Raw genomic sequence first — 18868 nt, forward strand, 5'->3', positions numbered from 1 at the left:
AGAAACACACTCTGTGCCTGGAGCTGCACCATCTTAGCTCAGGATGATGTAACAAAATGCCATAAGACTGGGGGGCTCCCTATTAGCCCGTGATGGATGAGTGGATGTTCAGTGGATGTGGCAGTGTGTGACTAAGAGGTCACTGGAATGGCAGGGGGGTACTGTGGGTTGGTTTAGGCCCTTCTCCAGCCACCCCGGGGAAGGCTCTGGGCTCCCTTGATCTGGAGGATGTCTTCCTCCCTTTCCTGTTTAGGTTGCTTGAGCCCCAAACTCTGGGCATGTCTTCATGGGAGGTGCTAGGTAGTCTGGTTCACACCACTTGCGAGTCTTGGCACCACTCGTGTGTTGGTTGTGGGGATGGGTGCTGGGTGGGGTTGGGTGGGTGCTGGTCTGGAGGGAAAGCAGCCGTGAGGGTGAGCCGAGTCCAAGGTCAGTCTTGCCAGCTGGCTCACCTGCCTGAGGTCATGAGGCCAACACCACAGAAGCACCAGGACTTGAACCCGGCGCTGATTCTAGAGCCCTGACCCGCATCCACCCTTGCTTCAGAATAGACAGCACAGTAATTATGGAAACTGTCACTTATTTGTAATCTCACGCCGACAGCCCATTGAGAAGGACGCACTCAGATTTATCTCCTCTTGGCCACTGTGGCCCTCACGGCCCGTGAAGTCCTGGGGTATCCAAAGGGTGTCCTCCGTTCTTAGGCCAAATGGAGAAAGGCACAAAGCCAGGCTGGGCTGGCTTTCCTTCCCTGTGGGACCTGCAGCTCCACGCTCTCCCCGGGGGTGGGGGGCGGCGGGGGGGGGGGAGCAGCCCTGCAGACTCTCCCTGGGGGCATTGCTGATGCTTTTCCTGGGCTGCAAGGAGACTCGGTGTCTCCACACAGCACATTCCACTGGGAATGGGGTCTATTTACGGCTCTGAGAGCTCTGGCCAATTCCAGGCCCTGGAGCACCAGATTCCCAAGTCTGGGCTGGGCCATTCTGACTCAAGGAACACAGCACCAAGGAGATGGGAAGAGGTGAGGTGTCCAGGCCAGGGTTCTAAATCCCAGCTCTGCACAAACCAGTCATGGGAGATCTTCAACCAGTCACTTAATCTGCCTGGTCCTAGGTTTTCTCATCTGTAAAATGGGGATAATAATGCCACCACCATCATCTCAGGGTGGTTGTGAGGATTAAAGAGGGCAAAGCACATGGAACCCCACTGAGGCTCTAACACCCATGTGATCCAATCCTGGTGCAGGGTCTCAAAGAAACACAGCCCACTGAAGTTCCAAAAAGTGTTCCCATCTTTTTGAGCACAAAGCGGGTCCAGGTACAGACGGCACAGGCACTTCCAGTCTAGTGACCATTCTCCGTCATATCATACAGCTCCCATGGGATGTTCACTTTCCTTTCCAGAAAACTTCTCCTTCACTCACGGATGTCTGCCCCACCCTTGCCAGGCCTCTGCACTGCTGCCAGAACCCAATTCCAGAAGGCACTGCTCACAGTGTATTGAATGGACGAGTTGGCACAGCAGCCCTGTACCCCTTGCTGCAGATGTGCTGCCCCTGACCTCAGTTCCCTCGGGATGGTTCTTCTCCTTTCTATCTCCCAGAACCTGTTGGGCAATGGCAGTGCCCTCCGGGGATGGTATGGAGGGAAATGGAGTGGGTGATGCCAGGGCCCTCGCCTGCAGGCCTGGGACAGCAGGGCACACACAGTTTAATACCTGCAGTCCTGTCACTCGCGGGCAAGTTTATGGTTCTCTAAGGTGGCATTTCTAGAACCACCTAATGGAAAGTCTCGCTGCAGTTTTCTATCTAGGCTGCAGTGGGCTTGGAGAATGCTTCCAGTTAAGGATGTAAGACCCTGGGATGAAGCAATGCAGGCCCTCCACTGCCCCTGCGGAAACGATTAGCCCGAGTGGCCCCACTCAAATGGGACATAACGTTCTTGGTATCTTCCAGGTGGTGGATTTGGACGCATCTGCAAATCTTTACTGAAGTGAGAAGTGTCATCAAGGATCAGAGAGAGCAGGTCACTGGCAATGTTTTGGAACCAGAAAATACCCAAGCACACAGGCTCCCCTGGCAGCGAGGCCCGGGAGTGGGGTAGCCTCACCCTCCACGGCCGAGAGCTGCGAGGAGAGTGAGGCTGAGGGGCTGGTGTGCCGGCGGGCTGCCTGGGATGCCGGTGCGTACAGGCCACCATGGCACACTGGAAATGCAGCAAGCGGAGGGAAGGTCGTATTAACTAACCAGAGCTCTTCTCAGGGGAAGCCGTGTGTGGGGTAGAAGGAGTACTTTGGGAAGGAGTGAGGATGGAATAAGTAATACTGATACAAGTGATAACAACTGCTAACTGGATCCTGAGGCAGGTGACGAAGGGACTCCGGGGCTTGCTTTGCCAGGTCAGGGAAGCAAGTTTGGGTCTGAGGAAGGCTCTCAAAACAGTACAGAGGACTCCCCTGGTGGTCCAGTGGTTAAGACTCCGCACTTCCACTGGGTTCAATCCCTGGTTGGGGAAGTACTGCATGCCACTGAGGTGTGGCCAAAAAAATTTTTTTAAGTTAAAAAAAGAGTCAGTGCAGAGACTGGGCCCTGTATCAGCCCTTCCTTCTAGGATTCATAATCAGGGTCAGCCAGGAATACTAGTTTGCAGGGCTGCCTGTCCAGGTGCCCTCATATCTCAGTTAGGACATGGCTAACGGAACCAGCATCCCTAGGCCTTTTTTACCTGCTTCATTCTGTCTCCTGGTAGAAGGCTCCTATTATAGTTGAATTATGTCCCTAGAAGAGATATTGAAGTCCTAACCCTTGGTACCTGTGGATGTGACTTTATTTTGCAACAGGGTCTTTGCAGAGGTAATCAAGTTAAGAAGAGGGCCCCCAGTAGAGTGGGCTCTGATGCAATAGGACTGGTGCTCTTACAAGAGGGGAAATTTGGGCACAGAGATGGACATACGCAAAGGGAAGATGATGCAGAGACACAGAAAGAACGCTGTGTGATGACAGAGGCAGAGACTGGAGTGATGCACCTGCAAGCCAGGGAATGCCAGGGGTCACCGGGAGCCACCGGATGCTGGAAGGGGCAGGGAAGGATCTTCGCTGAAGCTTGCAGAGAGAACTTGGCCCTGCTGATACCTTGATTTCAGACCACCTGCCTCCAGAACTGAGAGACAAGAACTTTCCATTGTTTTAAGCCACCCAGTTTGTGGTACTATGTTACAGCAGCCCTAGGAAACGAATCTAGTGCTTCCAATACAAGTATGTGTGAGCCCTGTGTGGAAGCATTTTTCCTGGTTTGGCCCAGCACACCCGCCATTGGCTGGAGTGAAAAATGCCCAGAGACTTCCTTTTTTAAATTTATTTATTTTAGTTATTTATTTTTGGCTGCACTGCATCTTCGTTGCTGTGCCCAGGCTTCCTCTAGTTGCCATGAGTGGGGGCTACTCTTTGTTGCGGTGTGCAGGCTTCTCATTGTGGGGGCTTCTCTTGTTGCAGAGCACAGGCTCTAGGCACATGGGCTTCAGCAGTTGTGGCTCGCGGGCTCTAGAGCGCAGGCTCAGTAGTTGTGACGCACGGGCTTAGTTGCTCCGTGGCATGTGGGATCTTCCCAGACCAGGGCTCGAACCCGTGTCCCCTGCACTGGCAGGCAGATTCTTAACCACTGCACCACCAGGGAAGCCCCCACAGAGACTTCCCATGAGGCTATTCCACAAAACATAACTTAGAGAACTCTGAAGTCTACACAAACTAGCCTTGGCTTTCTCTCTGTAAAAGAGGAACCAGGATGGAATTGGCTCTCTCCAAACTCTAACTTGCTTTGCATTTGTAAAACCACCCAGCTCCATCACACAATAAAGTGCCAAAGAATTATCAATCCTTGAGAGTTCGCTTGGCCAAGTGCTGGGTGGGGCCCCAGGGGGCTGAAGGGAGGTGCCTGTCACACAGGTGTGAAGCCTGGGGGCTCCCAGGGTATCTCCTCTCTTCTGGCATTGGAGGAGGCCTGCAGCATCCGGGGCCAACATTTGGATGGCCTGGCCGCTCTGGCACTAATGACAAAATAAATTCCCAACATAAATTCAGTCCCTGGATTCACAGAAAGATAGACAAGATGAAAAGGCAGAGGACTATGTACCAGATGAAGGAACAAGATAACACCCCAAAAAACAACTAAATGAAGTGGAGATAGGCAACCTTCCAGTAAAAGAATTCAGAATAATGATAGTGAAGATGATCCAGGACCTCGGAAAAAGAATGGAGGCAAAGATTGAGAATATGCAAGAAATGTTTAACAAAGACCTAGAAGAATTAAAGAACAAACAAACAGAGATGAACAATACAGTAACTGAAATGAAAAATACACTAGAAGGAATCAATAGCAGAATAACTGAGGCAAAAGAATGGAAAAGTGACCTGGAAGACAGAATGGTGGAATTCACTGCTGCGGAACAGAATAAAGAAAAAAGAATGAAAAGAAATGAAGACAGCCTAAGAGACCTCTGGGACAACATTAAATGCAACAACATTCGCATTATAGGGGTCCCAGAAGGAGAAGAGAGAGAGAAAGGACCCTAGAAAATATCTGAAGAGATTATAGTTGAAAACTTCCCTAACATCGGAAAGGAAATAGCCACCCAAGTCCAGGAAGCGCAGAGAGTCCCATACAGGATAAACCCAAGGAGAAACACGCCGAGACACACAGTAATCAAATTGGCAAAAATTAAAGACAAAGAAAAGTTATTGAAAGTAGCAAGGGAAAAATGACAAATAACATACAAGGGAACTCCCATGAGGTTAACAGCTGATTTCTCAACAGAAATGCTACAAGCCAGAAGGGAGTGGCATGATATACTTAAAGTGATTAAAGGGAAGAACCTACAACCAAGATTACTCTACCCAGCAAGGATCTCCTTCAGATTCGATGGAGAAAACAAAAGCTTTACAGACAAGCAAAAGCTAAGAGAATTCAGCACCACCAAACCAGCTCTACAACAAATGCTAAAGGAACTTCTCTAAGTGGGAGACACAAGAGAAGAAAAGAAACCCAAAACAATTAAGAAAATGGTCATAGGAACATACATTATCAATAATTACCTTAAACGTGAATGGATTAAATGCTCCAACCAAAAGACAAAGGCTGGCTGAATGGATACAAAAACAACACCTATATATATGCTGCCTACAAGAGACCCACTTCAGACCTAGGGACACATACAGACTGAAAGTGAGGGGATGGAAAAAGATATTCCATGCAAATGAAATCAAAAGAAAGCTGGAGTAGCAATACTCATATCAGATAAAATAGACTTTAAAATAAAGAATGTTACAAGAGACAAGGAAGGACACTACATAATGATCAAGGGATCAATCCAAGAAGAAGATATAACAATTATAAATATATATGCACCCAACATAGAACCTCAATACATAAGGCAACTGCTAACAGCTCTAAAAGAGGAAATCGACAGTAACACAATAATAGTGGGGGACTTTAACACCTCACTTACACCAATGGACAGATCATCCAAAATGAAAATAAATAAAGAAACAGAAGCTTTAAATGACACAATAGACCAGATAGATTTAATTGATATTTATAGGACATTCCATCCAAAAACAGCAGATTACACTTTCTTCTCAAGTGCGCACGGAACATTCTCCAGGATAGATCACGTCTTGGGTCACAAATCAAGCCTCAGTAAATTTAAGAAAATTGAAATCATATCAAGCATCTTTTCTGACCACAATGCTATGAGATTAGAAATCAATTACAGGGAAAAAAATACAAAAAACACAAACACATGGAGGCTAAACAATACGTTACTAAATAACCAAGAGATCACTGAAGAAATCAAAGAGGAAATCAAAAAATACCTAGAGACAAATGACAATGAAAACATGATGATCCAAAACCTATGGGATGCACCAAAGCAGTTCTAAGAGGGAAGTATATAGCTATACAAGCCTACCTCAAGAAACAAGAAAAATCTCAAATAAACAATCTAACCGTACACCTAAAGGAACTAGAGAAAGAAAAACAAACAAAACCCAAAGTTAGCAGAAGGAAAGAAATCATAAAGATCAGAGCAGAAATAAATGGAATAGAAACAAAGAAAATAGCAAAGATCAATAAAACTAAAAGCTGGTTCTTTGAGAAAATAAACAAAATTGATAAACCATTAGCCAGACTCATCAAGAAAAAGAGGGAGGGGACTCAAATCAATAAAATTAGAAAAGAAAAAGGAGAAGTTACAACAGACACTGCAGAAATACAAAGTATCCTAAGAGACTACTTACTACAAGCCAACTCTATGCCAATAAAATGGACAACCTGGAAGAAATGGACAAATTCTTAGAAAGGTATTACCTTCCAAGACTGAACCAGGAAGAAACAGAAAATATGAACAGGCCAATCACATGCACTGAAATTGAAACTGTGATTAAAAATCTTCCAACAAACAAAAGTCCAGGACCAGATGGCCTCACAGGTGAATTCTATCAAACATTTAGAGAAGAGCTAACACCCATCCTTCTCAAACTCTTCCAAAAAATTGCAGAGGAAGGAACACTCCCAAACTCATTCTATGAGGCCACTATCACCCTGATACCAAAACCAGACAAAGATACTACAAAAAAAGAAAATTACAGACCAATATCACTGATGAATATAGATGCAAAAATCCTCAACAAAATACTAGCAAACAGAATCCAACAGCACATTAAAAGGATCATACACCATGATCAAGTGGGGTTTATCCCAGGAATGCAAGGATTCTTCAATATACGCAAATCAATCAATGTGATACACCTTATTAACAGATTGAAGAAAAACCATATGATCACCTCAATAGATGCAGAAAAAGCTTTTGACAAAATTCAACACCATTTATGATAAAAACTCTCCAGAAAGTGGGCACAGAGGGAACCTACTTCAACATAATAAAGGCCATATACGACAAAAAAAAAAAAAAAAAAATTCAGTCCCTGCTTTGAGCTGGGCTCTTCGGTGAAGTTTTCCCCTATAAATCATATCTTAGGCATTTTTTTTCATAATTGAGATTTTACTGATTGTTTTGAGGATCAGTACACACACATTTCATTTTGTACACAATTCTCAACATACATTCCAAAAATCTAAAAAGTCACGTAGCTGTGATTCTTTTCTGAACAGTTATTCCAGGGACTTTCCAGCTTAAAATTTGAAGGCAAAATTTCCTTCACAGGATATCAAGTACCAATATCTTCAAATATTGATAGGCTGTTACATCGTAAGTCCCACTAATTCACAGTATCATATACACTACATACTCAAATTGTCAGTCGTTCACAGCACATTAACAGTTACGAGAACTGGACTACCACCGACCAAAGATGTTACAGAGTGCACAAAACTCTGCCCAGGAGAGCCAAGAGCAAGGGGTGAGTGGTTTGCTTTAGGAAACAATTCTACCAAAAGTAACATGGGAAGAGAAGTAATGTAAAGGGTTTAAGACATTAAATGCACAACTGACTCCAAACTGCCATTTAGTATGCTTTGTATTATAGGCTATAAAAGCTACCCTCCATCTGTGGAATGTTAAGCTGACAACCAAGACAAAGCCTCGCATATTCAATATCCCACTATTTTCTGGTTGTACCAAAAAATAAACAACCACCAAATGATTTCACCTCTTAAAAAAAGCATTTACACTTAAAAACTGGGATGAGGTGGGATTCCCTCCTTTTTATGTTTCTAGAGCTACTAAAAAACTTGCATTTACGAAATAGTTGATATTCCTCTGGATTGTACAAGAAAGGAGACAGGGACCACTGATAGGACCACTGATAGGACCAGGTGTGTGATATTAATCAGATTTGGCTTCTTTCTCTCCTGCTTCATCAGAAGCTGGGCTCTCCTCATTTTTAGTTTCTCTATCTTCTGCAGCTAAGTCTTCTTTAGTCTCTTGGTTAGTCACTTCAGCCTGTTTTCCCTTTGCTCCCCTTTTTCCTTTTGTTTGCACTTTTTTGTCTGAAGATTTATCCTTTCCTGCCGCCTTTTTTTGGCTTCGTTTCCACTTTTGCAGGAGGCGGTTTAGCGGACAACCTCGCCCATCTCCTCTTGGGCTCCTCTTTCGCCGCCCCCTCGGCGGAGCTGACCTTCCTCTTGGCATCGCGGCGGCGGGGCGGGCGCGTGCCCGGTGCCTGCGGGCCGCGGCGCACCGAGAGCCTTCTCGAAGCCGGGCTGCCTGGCCGCTGCCGCTCCTCTCGCCGCCCGAGCTGGGGGGACCCGCGGCTGGGGGGGAGAACCGGATGGAACCGGATTGGGAGCCCACCCCCAACATCTTAGGCATGTAAAGCCCTGAAGCTGAGCCAGTTTTGACATGGTGGCTTTTACCTACTCTATTTATAATGTCTCTATTAGCTTCCTCCCAGGTTAAGGGGCCAAATCTACCTGCTCTTTCTATTCTCCGAAAGCACAAGGAATTGAAATGGCAACAAACAACTAGTCTAGCTTGATGCTGGAGATGCTATTATTTCACTGTTTAGACAACATGAAGTTTAGAAAGGATAAAGTCCTGCCCCAAGGTCAAAACAAACCAATGACACAAGAACAGGACAGAAGAGATGGGACTGAGGTAGATTTAGGTGTTCGGTTCATTTCTAGCTTAATGAGCACAGCTTAATGCGAGATTCCCAGACACGCTGATCAAATCGAACAAAATGCTTACTCTGTACCAGTGGGCAGGGTCTAGAGCAGTGGGTCATTCTGGGATTGACATTTTGAGAGGAACATGGGCACACTGGGAATTGTCAGGAGGGCAGTGACCAGGATGGCTACCATGTCTATATGAGAGACAATAAATGAATTGAGAAAATGAGTTTATACTTTGAACTAGAAATTTCTAGGTCTCTTGCTGAATTAATTTTCTACTGCTGCTATAACAAATTACTATGAACTAGGTGGTTTCAAAGAACACAGATTGAAAGGATTCTGGAAAGATAGTTGGATGGGAAGCATCAGCAATCTATCTCCCCCTGCCCCCCAGACAACAATTGTACCGGCAGAATCTGTCTCATGTAAGTATTTTGGAACTCTGGAGTCTATTGAAGGATTGCAACTTCCAGGGGAAGGCTTGGACAGGTAAACTGTGCTTCATTTTGGTCAGTTCCAGCTCTGAGCATAGCAGTTACCCATCCCCCCATTCCCATGGTGGGCAGCTGTTTGCATACAGCTTGTGGGAGCCAGGTTGGGCAAAAGAGGACCCTGTGCTGCAAATGTTGGCGATCTATGCTCTGACTGCCCATTGCTGCTTCTGATTAGATTGTTGCTGCCCCTCCACCTCCAGCTGAAGTGACTTCCAGGGGATTTAAAGGGTGGGGTGCCCTTTACTGCCCTCTTCATTTTTCTTTTTCCTCCTTTTTAGAGCCAAACATTAAAGACAAGGATACAGTATTAGGGTTCTCCAGAGAAAGGGAACCAATATGATATATGTAGATTGATATCTCTATATAGATATCTCCCTCTCTATGTATATCTATATGAAATTTATTATAGGAGTCAGCTCATGTTACAGAGGCTGAGAAGTCACATGATCTGCAGTCTGGAGAATCAGGAAGGCCATGGGCATAATTCAGTAAAATGCTCTTCAGCATTTCATTTCAGCCTGTGAACCAGGGGGTGAGGGGCTGCTAGTGCAAGAAACAGGAGCTCTGATATCTCTGAGGGCAGCAGAAGATGGACCTCCCAGCTTAAAAACAGGGAGATAATTTGCCCTTCCTCCGCCTTTTTGTTCTATTCAGACCCTTGATGCATGGGATGAGGCCTGCCCACATTGGTGAAGGCAGATCTTTTTCACTCAGTGTATTGATTGTCTTCTAATCTCTTTGCTAATCTCTTCTGAAAACACCCTCACAAACATACCCAGAAATAATTTTTTACCAGCTATCTGGGCATTCCTTAGCCCAGGCAAACTGACACAAAATTAACCATCAGACATGCAAAACAACTGCATATATGGGGGAAGTTAGCAAGTGATCGTGCATGCCCAAGGAAAGGCTCTGAAAAGACCCAAGACTTTAAACTATACCTCAGCTGATCCTTGTCACATAGATAGCCTACAGCAATGGGAAGCAAACAAACAAAAAAACGCTATTAAACAAAGCAGTAACAAAAAACAGCAAACTCTGGGTAAGAGGGAGAATCTGGTCTCCATAATTACCACATTATTAAATCCAAATATTCAAATTTTTTCCAAAAAAATCATAAGGCATACAAATAAACAGAAAAGTATGGCCCATTCAAAGAAAAAATAAATAAAACCAACAGGAACTATCCCTGAAAAAGACTTGATGGCAAATACAGCAGACAAAACAACTTTTAAAACAACTGTCTTAAAGATGCTCAAAGAACTAAAGGAAGATTTGGAAGAAGTCAGGAAAATGTATGAACAAAAATGGAAACAGCAATCATGAGACAGAAAACCTAAAAAGAAGCCAAAAAGAAATTCTGGAGCTGAAAAGTATAATAATTGAAATGAAAAATTAACTAGAGGGATTCAAAGGCAAATTTGAACAGGCATAAGAATCAGTGAACTTGAAGATAGGACAATGGAAATAATCAAGACTGAGAAACAGAAAGAAAAAGATTCAACTCGAAGCCACATGAAGAAACAAAGATCCCAATAAAGGTACATAAACAAGTAATTATAAAAGCTAACATTATTGTAACAATGGCTTATAATTCCACTTTGTTTTCTAAATGACTTGAGACTAATGCATTAAAAATCATTATTAGTTTACATTATTCTCGGGCACACAATGTATAAAGGTGTAATTCTGTGATAACAACAGCAAGGGGTGGGGATGGAGCTGTAAAGGAGCAGAGTTCTTGTATATTATTGAAGTTAAGCTGGTATAAATTCAAATAAGAGTGTTATAACTTTAGGATGTTAAATGTAATCCCCATGGTACCCACAAAGAAAATAGCTATAGAATATAAACAAAAAGGAATGAGAAAGGAATTTAAACATTTCACTACCAAAAAAAAAAAAGTCAACTAAACACTAAGGAAGACAGTAGTAAGGCAGGGAGTGAGAAACAAAGCCGTAAAATGTACAGAAAACAAATAAGATGACAGAAGTCTCTCCTTCCCAGTAATTACTCTTAAATGTAAATGGATTAAACTCCCCAAAAGACAGACTGGCAAAATGGTTATAAAAACACAGTCCAACTATATGCTATCCACAAGAGACTCACTTTAGATCAAAAGGCACAAACAGATCAAAAGTGAAAGAATGGAAAAAGGTATTCCATGCAAACAGTAACCGAAAGAGAGCAGGGGTGGCTATACTAACACTGGACAAAACAGATTTTAAATCAAAAAGTTTACAAGAGACAAAGTAGGACATTATATATTAATAGAAATGTGATGTATCCTCTTGCTGTAACATTATAAACACTTACATTTCTAATGACATACAACTGAATAAATAAAGCAAAAATTGACAGAATTAAAGAGAGAAATAATGGATAGAGCAAGCAGAAGTAAGGAAATAGATACAACAAACCAACTATATATAACAGACGCTGCACACTCTACCCACCACCAAAAGCATATACATTCTTCTTATGTGCATGGGGATATTTTCCAGGTTAGACCATATGTTAGGCCACAAAAATTAAGTGTCAATAGATTTAAAAAGATAACTATCATATTTTCTCTGACCACAATGAGATAAAGTGAGAAATCAGTGACAGAAGGCAAACTGGAAAATCCACAAATATATTGAAATTTAACAACACACTCTTAAACAACCAATGGATCAAAGAAGAAATCACAAGGTGAATTAGAAACTCCTTAGTTTTAATGAAAACAAAAATGCAACATACCAAAACTATAATGTAGCAAAAGCAGTCCTAAGGGGAAAATGCACAGCTATAAACACATTAAAAAAAACAGATCTCAAATTAAGAACATAACTTTACAAGTTAAGGAACTTGAAAAAGAACAAACTAAACCCAAAACTAGCAGAAGGAAGGAAATAAAGATTAGAGAATAGGGGACTTCCCTGGTGGCGCAGTGGTTAAGAATCTGACTGCCAACGCAGGAGACACTGGTTTGAGCCCTGGTCTGGGAAGATCCCACATGCTGCAGAGCAACTAAGCCCATGCGCCACAACTACTGAAGCCCGCGCGCCTAGAGCCTGTGCTCTGCAACAAGAGAGGCCGCCACAATGAGAAGCCCGTGCACTGCAACAAAGAGTAGCCCCCGCTTGCGGCAACTAGCAAAAGCCTGCGCACAGCAATGAAGACCCAACGCAGCCAAAAATAAATAAATAAAATTTTTTTAAAAAAGATTAGAGAATATGAAAGTAGACAAAAATCAATGGAATTAAAAGCTGATTCTCTGAAAAGGTCAACAAAATTGACAAAACCTTAGATGAACTGAATAAAAGGACTCAAATTACTAAAATCAGAAAGGAAAGTGGGGACATTAGTATCATTTCTACAGAAATAAAGAGGATAAGAATACTATGAACAAGTATATGCCAACAAATAGGATGACCTAGATGAAATGGACAAATTCCTAGAAACATAAAACCTACCAATACTAAGTCATGAAGAAATAGAAAATCTGAATAGACCTGTAACTAGTAAGGAAACTGAACTAGTAATCAAAAATCTCCCAACAAAGAAAAGCCCCAGATCTGATGGCTTCACTGGTGAATTCTACCAAACATTTAAAAAAAGCTAATATCAATCCTCCTCAAACTTTTCCAAAAAATCAAGGAGGGAACACTTCATAAGTCATTCTATGAGGCCAGCATTACTCTGATGCTGAATTCAAAGTCACTACAAGCAAATAAACAAGAAAACTCAAAACAAAAAACTACCACACCAATTTCCTTTATGAACACTGATGGGAAAATCCTCAACAAAATTCTAGAAAACTGAATTCAGCAGCATATTAAAAGGATTATACACCCTGACCAAGTGGGATTTATTCATGGAATGCAAGGATAGTTCAACATAAAATTGATCAATGTAATACACCACATTAACAGAGCGAAGGGGAAAAAAAATATGATCATCTAAATTGCTGCTAAAGAATTTGACAAAATTCAACACCTTTTCATGGTAAGAAAAACACTCAAACTAGGAAAAGAAGGAAAGTACTTCAACATAATAAAAGCCATATGTGTGGAAAAACCCACAACAAACATCATGCTCAATGGTGAAATACTGAAGGCTTTTCCTCTAAGAGCAGGAACAAGACAAGGATGCCCACTTTTGGGCATAGTGCTGGAAGTACTAATCAACATAGTACTGGACAGTTCTAGCCAGAAGTATTAGGCAAGAAAAAGAAATACAAGGCATCAAAAATGGAAAAGTAAAATGATCTCTGCAGATGATATGCTCTTCTATGTAGAAAAGCCTAAAGACTCCACAACACAAAACCAAAACTGTTAGAGCTAATAAATGAATTCAGCAACATAGCAGGATACAAAGTCAACACACAAAAACCAGTTGCATTTCTATACACTAACAATGAACAATCTGATAAGGAAATTATAAAAATTCCATTTATAATAGCATCAAAAATAAAATACCTAGGAATTAACTTAACCAAGGAGGTGAAAGACTTGTACAATGAAAAGTGCAAACATTGCTGAAAGAAATTAAAGGAGACATAAATAAATGGAAACACATCTGATGTTCATGGACTGGAATACTTAATATTGTTAAGACGTCAATACTACCCAATGTTATCTACAGATTCGATGCAATCTCTACCTTCAAAAAACATCATTGGGATTTTAAAATAGAAAATCTCATTTTAAAATTCATATGGGATCTCAAGGGCTCCCCATATAGCCAAAACAATCTTGAAAAAGGAGAACAAAGCTGGGGTACTCACACTTCCTGATTTCAACTTACTACAAAGCTATGGTATTAGAAACAGTGTGGTACTGGCATAAAGACAGAAAGATAGACTGATTAAATAAAATAGGGAGCCTAGAAATAAACCTTCATATATATGGTCAGGTGATTTTTGACAAGGGTGCCAAGACCATTCAATGGGGGAACAATAATCTTTTTAAAAATAGTGCTGGGAGGGCTTCCCTGGTGGCGCAGTGGTCGAGAGTCCGCCTGCCGATGCAGGGGACACGGGTTCGTGCCCCGGTCCGGGAAGATCCCACATGCAGCGGAGCGGCTAGGCCCGTGAGCCATGGCCACTGAGCCTGCGCGTCCGGAGCCTGTGCTCCGCAATGGGAGAGGCCACAACAGTGAGAGGCCAGCGTACCGCCAAAAAAAAAAAAAAAATAGTGCTGGGAAAACTGGATATCCACACACAAAAGAATGAAGCTGGACCCTTACCTAGTGCCAAGTATAAAAATTAACTCAAAATGGATCAGGACCTAAATGTAAGACCGAAAACTATACAACCCGTAGAAAAAAACAGGAAAAAAGCTTCATGACACTGAATTTGGCAATGATTTCTTGAACATGACACCAAAGGTATAGGCAACAAAACAAAATAGACTGGACTTCATGAATATTAAAAATTTCGTGCATCAAAAGATAATATCAACAGGGTAAAAAGGTAACCTGCAGAATGGAAGAAAATATTTGTTAATCATATATATAAGGGTTTAAAGTAAAAAGCAAAAATAAACAAATGGGACCTAATTTAACTTAAAAGCTTTTGCACAGCAAAGGAAACCATCAACAAAACAAGACAACCCGGGGCTTCCCTGGTGGCGCAGTGGTTGACAGTCTGCCTGCCGATGCAGGGGACACGGGTTCGTGCCCCGGTCTGGGAAGATCCCACATGACGCGGAGCAGCTGGGTCCGTGAGCCATGGCCGCTGAGCCCACGCGTCCGGAGCCTGTGCTCCACAACGGGAGAGGCCACAACAGTGAGAGGCCCGCGTACCGCAAAAAAAACAACAAAAAACCCCACAAGACAACCTACTGAATGGGAGAAAATATTTGCAAATTATATGACTGATAAAGGATTAATATCCATCATATATATAAAGAGCTCATACAACTCAACATTGATAAAACAAACAACCCAATTTAAAAACGCACAGAAGAACTGAATAGACATTTTTCCAAAGAGGGAATGCATATGACCAACAGGCCCATGAAAAGATGCTCAACATCACTAATCATCAGGGAAATGCAAATCAAAACCACAATGAGTTACCACCTCACACCTGTCAGGATGGCTATCATTAAAAAGAACATGAACTATAAATGTTGGCAAGGATGTGGAGAAAAGGGAACCCCTGTACACTGTTGGAGGGAATGTAAATTGGTGCAGCCACTATGGAAGACAGTATGGCGGTTTCTCACAAAACTAAAAATAGAACTACCATATGACCCAGCAATTCCACTCCCGGGTATATATATATATAAAAAAGAAACCAAAAACACTAATTTGGAAAGATACATGCACCCCAATGTTCACAGCAGCATTAGTTACAATTGCCAAGATATGGAAGCAACCTAAGTGTCCATCAACAGATGAATGGATAAAGAAGATGTGATACACACACACACACACACACACACACACACACACACACACACACACACACACACACAATGGAATACTACTCAACCATAAAAAAGAACGAAATTTTGCCATTTGCAGCAACATGGATGGAGTTGGAGGGCACTATGATAAATGAAATAAGTTAGAAAGACAAACACTGTATGAAATCACTTATATGTGGAATCTTAAAAAATACAACAAACCAGTGGTTTACCAATGGGGAGAGAGAAAAGGGAAGTGGCAATACAGGGGTGGGCGAGTGGGAGGTACAAACTATTGGGTGTAAGATAGGCTACAGGGATGTATTGTACAACACAGGGAATATAGCCAATATTTTGTAATAACAATAAATCTAGTGTAACTTTTAAAATTGTATAAAAATTTTAAAAATTAAAAAAAAAATGGGCAAAGGACTTGAATAGATATTTCTCCAAAGAGGATATACACATGGCCAATAAGCACATGAAAAGATGCTCGGTATCACTAATCATCAGGGAAATGCTAATCAAAACTACAATGATATATCACCTCACACACATTAGAATGGCTACTACTAAAAACAAACAAACAAACATACAACAAAAAAACCCAGAAAACAAGTGTTGGTGAGGATGTGGAGAAATTGGAACCCTTGAGCCCTGCTGATGCGAATATTAAAAACTGGTACAGGGAAGGCTTCCCTGGTGGCGCAGTGGTTGAGAGTCCGCCTGCCAATGCAGGGGACACGGGTTCATGCCCCGGTCCGGGAAGACCCCACATGCCGCGGAGCGGCTGTGCCCGTGAGCCATGTGCTCCGCACATGGGAGCCTGTGCTCCGCAACGGGAGAGGCCACAACAGTGAGAGGCCCGTGTACCGCAAAAAAAAAAAAAAAAAAAAAACTGGTACAGGGACTTCCCTGGTGGCGCAGTCGTTAAGAATCCGCCTGCCAGTGCAGGGGACACGGTTCGAGCCCTGGTCTGGGAAGATCCCACATGCCATGGAGCAACTAAGCCCGTGCACCACAACTACTGAGCCTGCGCTCTAGAGCCCATGAGCCAAAACTGCTGAACCATCATGCCACAACTACTGAAGCCCCCATGCCTAGTGCCCGTGCTCCAGAACAGAAGCCACCGCAATGAGAAGCCCATGCGCTGCAAGGAAGAATAGCCCCTGCTCACCGCAACTAGAGAAAGCCTGAGTGCAGCAATGAAGACCCAACGCAGCCAAAAATAAAATAAATTAAAAAAAACAAACAAACTGATACAGCTGCTGTTGAAAACAGTATGAAGGTTCCTCAAAAAATTTAAGATAGAATTACCATATGATCCAGGAATTCCACTTCTGGATATATACCCAAAAGAGCTGAGAGCAGGATCTTAAAGAGGTATTAGTACTCCAATGCTTATAGCAGCACTACTGACAATGGCTAAAACGTACAAGTAACTCAAGTGGTCATTGATAGATGAATGGGTAAACAATTTTCTGGTTTAAAAGTTAGCTTTTTTGTTTTACAACACAGCAAAAAAGAATCTACAACTACCAAAATCTGCAAAACGCCTGTAGAAAGGAGCTACCTTTTTTGAACTGTTTAATTAAAGCTTCTCTAGGATTTACACACCCATTTTTGATCATTAAGAGCATGGAACTTCTCACACCTGTTTGTGTCTCCACGGGCTTTAGACACTTTAGTATTCTACATCTAATCAAATCAGCTTTCATTTAGCCCATTTATATTTTTAAAAAATAGAAAAGTGAAACAAAAACAGATTTAATTTCCTTCTGAAATCTGTTATGTAAACGTTTTGTTGAATTTAAACATCACAAGTTTGATAAAATTGTCAACGAGGTCTCTCACCCACCCCACAGCCTGTGGAAAATCTTAATTACAGCAGATTCAAATACATCGCTACACTGTCAGCTGTTTCTTCTGCTTGGAATCAGCTACCTTGATGTTCTCATACTGTTTTAACCACCTCTTGGCGTCTCAGCTAAGAATGCCTGTCTCAGTTCAGCCTAGAAATCCACCACCATAAAATGGAGTATTAGTCAGCCTTTAAAAAGAAGGAAATTCTGACATATGCTACAATATGGATGAATCTTAAGAACATTATACTAAGTGAAATATGCCAGCCACAAAAAGACGAATACCATGTGATTCCACTATATGAGACATTTAGAGTGGCCCAAATCAGAGACAGAAAGTAGAAGGTTGGTTGCCGGGGCAGAGGGGAGGGGGCAATGGCGAGTTATTGTTTAATTGTTTATAAGATGAAAAAGAGTTATGGAGATGGATGGTGTTGATGAAACATTATGCATGTAGTTAATCCCACTGAACGGTATACTTAAAAGTGGTTAAGACAGTAAATTTTATCACTATAAAATTTTTATCACTATAAAAAAATCGGAAAAAAACCCCAAAATTGATTATCTCACAGTTCTGGAGGTCAGAAGTCCAAAATGGGCCGGCAGGGCTGCATTCCTTCTGGAGGCTCTCGAGGAGAGTCCATTTCTCTGCCTTTTCCAGCTCCTGGAGGCTGTCCGCGTTCTTTGGCTTATGGCGCCTTCCAGCAATGGCGTCACCCCAACCTCTGATCTGTCAGCACAGCGCCTGCTCTCCCCCGGCTTCCTCCGCGCATCTACTCTCCCGACCGTGAGCCTCCTGACTCCTTCTTATAAGGTGCCTTATATTGGACACACCTGATAATCCAGAAGGCTTTCTCTGTCTCGAGAGTCTCAGCTTAATCACACCTGCAAGTCCTTTTGCCATGGAAGGAAACAAATTCACAGTCTCTGAGGACTAGGACGCCGGCGTCTTTGGGAAGCCATTACTCTGTTTACCGCAGTTGCCTAGAGAAATACTCACGTGAGTGTGGGAGGGGGTAGGCGCAAGGGCTTCAATACTGAAAGCAGAGGTAAGCCCATGTCTGACAATAGGGTTGTGGTTGAACAACCGTGCAGACGTTCTATAGAATACTACGCAGCCATAGAAAGAATGAGCTGGATGACATGGAAGGCCGTCCATGGTGCATTTTTAAATGAGAAGGTCAAATTTCAGAAATTCTTAATTCATTTGTTCAACAGGTATTTTCAGTGTCTATCATGTTCCTGAAGCTGGAAGTACAGAAGTGAATTAAACAAGAGTTTATACTCTCTTTCCGTATAAAAACTGTATGCAGAAATAGGTGTGACAGGGAAAAAAGGGTCTAAGCTGGTAAATAAATACTGGTATGTTAACAGCCGGTATCTCGGGAGAGGAAGAGCAGGAAGTAAAAGCGGTGAAGGTTTGCCCTTCTTCTTTGGTTGTTTTTATATAGTTTTACCTTTTCAATGAGCATTTAAACTTGCTTGAAGTT

General features: G+C 42.4%; 1 pseudogene; it reads right to left on the minus strand.

The window, feature by feature from the left end:
* Positions 1-7776: 7776 nt before the first annotated feature.
* On the minus strand, positions 7777-9181 carry LOC101276065 (non-histone chromosomal protein HMG-14-like; annotated as a pseudogene).
* Between the last annotated feature and the right edge of the window lie 9687 nt (positions 9182-18868).

The sequence above is a fragment of the Orcinus orca genome, chromosome 20, assembly GCF_937001465.1.
Source record: "Orcinus orca chromosome 20, mOrcOrc1.1, whole genome shotgun sequence".
NCBI classification, from domain to species: domain Eukaryota; kingdom Metazoa; phylum Chordata; class Mammalia; order Artiodactyla; family Delphinidae; genus Orcinus; species Orcinus orca.